The sequence below is a fragment of the Mytilus trossulus genome, chromosome 11, assembly GCF_036588685.1.
Source record: "Mytilus trossulus isolate FHL-02 chromosome 11, PNRI_Mtr1.1.1.hap1, whole genome shotgun sequence".
NCBI classification, from domain to species: Eukaryota; Metazoa; Mollusca; class Bivalvia; order Mytilida; family Mytilidae; genus Mytilus; species Mytilus trossulus.
In genome coordinates, this window is record NC_086383.1 from 21359385 (window position 1) to 21363971 (window position 4587).

The 4587-nt window shown below is 29.3% G+C and overlaps 1 long non-coding RNA gene across 1 annotated transcript; it reads left to right on the forward strand.

The window, feature by feature from the left end:
- Window positions 1-1568: 1568 nt before the first annotated feature.
- Window positions 1569-3487, forward strand: LOC134690861 (uncharacterized). Its single transcript, XR_010102042.1, has 4 exons — window positions 1569-1630; window positions 2283-2336; window positions 2978-3028; window positions 3433-3487. It is a non-coding gene; the product is annotated as an uncharacterized LOC134690861 (long non-coding RNA).
- Window positions 3488-4587: the final 1100 nt, after the last annotated feature.

A 4587-nucleotide genomic window follows, 5' to 3' on the forward strand; every position in this document is an offset into this window, starting at 1 on the left:
AACCCAAATCCATGAAACTAAACATAAAAAAAACATGTGGTTGCACACGAAAATTGCATCATGTGTATTTTAGCGTACATGTAAATTTTGATTCACAATAGAATCTAAGATTTACAAATTAGATATGCTTTGAAATTTTATTTTATTATACTTCAATCTGTTCTTTTTTTTTTGCTAGAAAGAACTAGAAGAACACAGAAAAAGGAACGCAGACGCTATTATAGAGGTATTATGTTTCTAATTTGTCATTTTTTATACAATATTAAATTATATGTTTTTGCTTATATATTGGCGAGTTTTGGATGTGTCTATGGGCCACTCGATATCTCTCGGTTGGAAGTCAGAATAAAATTCTCGAAAGTTTTCGGTCATTTATACAGGTCTTAACATGTTGTTATCTACGTCTTTTATATGGTCCCTTGATGACCCTTGACGACGCAATTATATTTGTTTTAAAATGACCATCGTACACTGTGTGTATCTGGGTCAATTATAACGTGGTACTGTATGTTGTCTCGATTACATGTGAATTAATTATGTTTGAAGATTTAACCACGGGATACTGAGTGTGCATTTCTTCATTGACTTACGGGAGAACAGAATCTGGTTAACATTTGATATTTGATCGAAAAACAGAAAGATGATCAAAATTATTATTATCAAAAGTATTTAATTCAATCGAAATCAAAGAAATATATACAAAATATATACTGTATTTATGTTTCTGAGGAAACTAACAATCATGATTAAAATAAGAATATTTTCAGAGTTGCAATTAAGAAATAAGTATTTTATTTTACAAGATACTCTGCTTTGGTATTTTTAGATATTAATTTTAAAGGAAACATAAAAATTAAATCTAAATAAATTCTTGCATCCTACAAAAAATATTTTTAAACAATTAATCATTATATTTCTACATTAATTATTTTATACCATTTTAGTATTTAGGTTTTATGAGTAATTATTATTTATTGTTTTGTATTGTAATATATCTTAAAAACGGGAAGTAAGATTTAAGTAAATATAAAGATATGATATATAAAATAAATGCATCCAGAATTCAACATTACAAAGCAAACTGAGTAGATTTGTGCAATTTGCATAAGTCATCCGGTTAGTAGTAATTATGATTTGCCAAAGGGTTATTGTCGGAAACATTATGTACATTCCCAAGTAATAAATAAATTAGTCGAGCTTTAAAATAACTATTCAAATAGAAGCTGTAAATATATACTTTCAACTGGCTTCTTATATTCACAATCAATTATTTTAATTCAAAAGCAAACACAAATTCAGCAACAATCTTTTGGTGACCCGGCAGTCAGCAGTCTTGGGTTCGTGTATTGCTTTTCTTTTTTAAAGAAAGAAACTTTTTTTTAATTCATTTAAGCACTTAGCCTCCATACAAATCACAATGGAGATTATAATAAGGCCGTCAAATTAGTTCTCATATCTTATTATACTCATCGATGTTTATTTTTTTCTTAGCGTTTTTCATATTTTAATTAAAACCGCAAATACAATATTCTGTGTACAAATGTGAAACCTTTATTTACACTTTGAATCTTTTTTATAGGGAAAAGACAAGCCTAGCAAGGCAAAAAACAGAAAGTCAAATGAAAACAAGGTGAGTTAAGTGATTTGTTTATTTTTATACAACTATTAATCTATTCAAGGAACAGTTTAAAAAGAAATAATTACATTAGATGTATGTTTCTTCATAAAACTTTATTCTGATTGGCTAACTGCACATCACATGTTATTCATAAGGCAATTGCATCAGTCAATAAAACTTATCATTCATGATAACAAGTGGACCTACAATAAAGTGCACAGGTGAATCAAATATTTTTTATTATAGAATTCGTATTTTCATTATCATAACTAAAGCATGTAATTATAAGTATTGTGAATGCTTCTTTGTGTAACTTCATAGGGTTGTAAAAGCGTTGTGCGCACATTTTTAGAATGAAGTGCTTCATACAAAATGTACTTCGCTTTTACACCCCAATGCAGTTACAAAAAGAAGCATTCAATTCTTAAATAAAGTTCTTCTTTGATTTTCTATTTATATATAGAACATAACGACAATTGCATATTTCTAGATGTGAAGGTTAAAGTTGTTACATTATATCAATAATAAGAATTTAACACTCACGTTTTTTAATCAGTGTCAATGACTTAATTCAGCTTAAGTTGTTTGAAACACTTCTAACATGCACCTATTAGAACATTGTTTATAACTCAATACATAATTAGATACTTTATAATTGTAATAGGAAAAGGAGAACATTGAAAATCAAGCTACAAATAAGGAGTTAGTACCAACGAACGTGAGTAAACATAATTTTTATTGTTGTCAAACTTTCTTACATTTATTGAAGATTATAGGGTTATTGCATGAATATTGGGGAATATTGTCCCGAGTAGAATTTTATATTGCACGAGCTTGCGAGTGCAATATATTTTCTACGAGGGACAATGTTCCCCAATATTCATGCAATAACCCTTTTATTGTACAGCAATATAATATTTGAAAGTAAAAATTGGTTTAAACTAAGATTTAAACGTTGATGACGTCATGAATTTAAAAAAATTATTTCACTAGTGCAATATTACAATTTATTGCACGCTAACTTTTGGTTACGTTCTGTGGGAAATATTATATTGCTATACAATAATACCAATTATTGATTTTCGTCATTTACTTAACATCTTGCTAAAATTACGGTTTTAATTTAATTTTTTTAAGACCATGTAGTTTGTTTTGTTTACTCAAAAATTTTGCTTGAAACTCTTTACCTTATGGTTATACTGAAATGACATCACATAAATTGTATTTTTTAATTGAACTTACAATGCTTACTGCTGATTGTGCGGTTGACCTTTTTAATATGATAAATGGAACCTCAAAATAGGATTTTATTTGTAAAAATGTGACAGTTTCCATCAACACAAAATATTGTTTTGATAGGAAACAGAGATGACAAGGAAGATCGAGTCAAGAACTTTACATGCAAACGAGGTAAGTTGAGGATGTACTTAGAGGTGAAATTAAATAAAGCAAGAATTTAAGATTGTTACTATTTCTTGGAAGAGCATTAGATAAGCATCAAACTAAGCTAACTATATTGATAGGTCATGGAGCTCATTTCGAGTACTAGTATTTGATTTTTAAAAGATGGCCGGAAAAGGCTGACTCGAACTCGTGTATATATCTGTCTGACAGGATTTATCTGACCTTCAACTCATTGTCATCATATTTAAAAATGTCAAGTTATGCGGATACTTGTAGTTCGAGCTTATTCTTTAATAATTTCCACATGAAATCAGTGATCAGTGAATCAGACGAAACGTTTCAGTGTGTGTGGTTAGTCAATTATACTAAAACACTGATTATTTTGATTTACAAACTAATTATTTTCAAAGGAAATGAAGAGACCTGAGAATCAGATAAACATCAGATCATTGGAAGTTACAAATGTGAGTATGAAGTTTGAGTATGTTTTATTTGTTTCTGCTAGTCCCATGTCTTGGTTTATGAAATAATTTACTGAAACTTAGATTACAAAATTGTAATTCCTTGGGCAAAGTGAATCAGTGAAATCTATAATATGTGTATGCAATGTAGTTTTAAGCTATCAACCGTTATATTTCTGTTTTATCCGCAAAATACCAAGGAGCACCCAAAAGAAAACATATATTTATATCATTTTTACTTTCAGATTTGTACCTTGTGTAACAACTCAGCTTTTTGGAAATTCGGTTGGGATCCAGTTTGCGGACTAAGTGGGGAGGGTCTCTAAACCCGAAACATCATGATACATTTGCATTTTCTGTGAACTTCAAAAATAAACTAAAAAATATTTCAAGCCATGTTTCATTGCTGGAATGATTTCACACTTAATTAAAATATTTGTTTGCGTTTTACTTGACGTTAAGTTGTGCCACATTTGTACATGTTGTATGTCTGTATAAATCAGTAATCATTTCTATTTATCGGGAGTTGATATTCACGTTTAACTTTTTGACATTATGTTAAATCGTATTTTTTAAGCTTACACTACGGCATATGATTGCTTGTTGTTGAATATGTACAGTAAAATATAGCTGCTTACATCCAAATCAATTTACGTCTATGTGATAGTGTCACTAGAAATCATACAACATCTTTGTAATCCTATCTAGTTTAAAACATATTATTTTAATAAAATTAAAAGCATCATTCACACAGAGGTGAAATTCTAAAGATGATTATAATGTTCTGATTTCTCTCAGGATTTCGCAGAAAACGAAAAAGTAATGGGCTTCTGGAAACCGGAGAAGAAATGGTATAATGCAACAGTCTTAGAAAAAACTAAATCAGGTAAACCATGATACAATTTAAAGAGAGATTACAAAAGAACGATACTTAGTAAATTGATTGATAGTCGGGTAGTTTTTTTGTTTTGTTTAAGGCCACATTGTGCACTCTAGGCTATATCATAGATATAGGAAGATGTGGTATGTGTGCCAATGAGACAAGTCTCCATCCATAGAACAATTCATAAAAGTAAACCATTATAGGTCAAGCTAGGTCAGCGG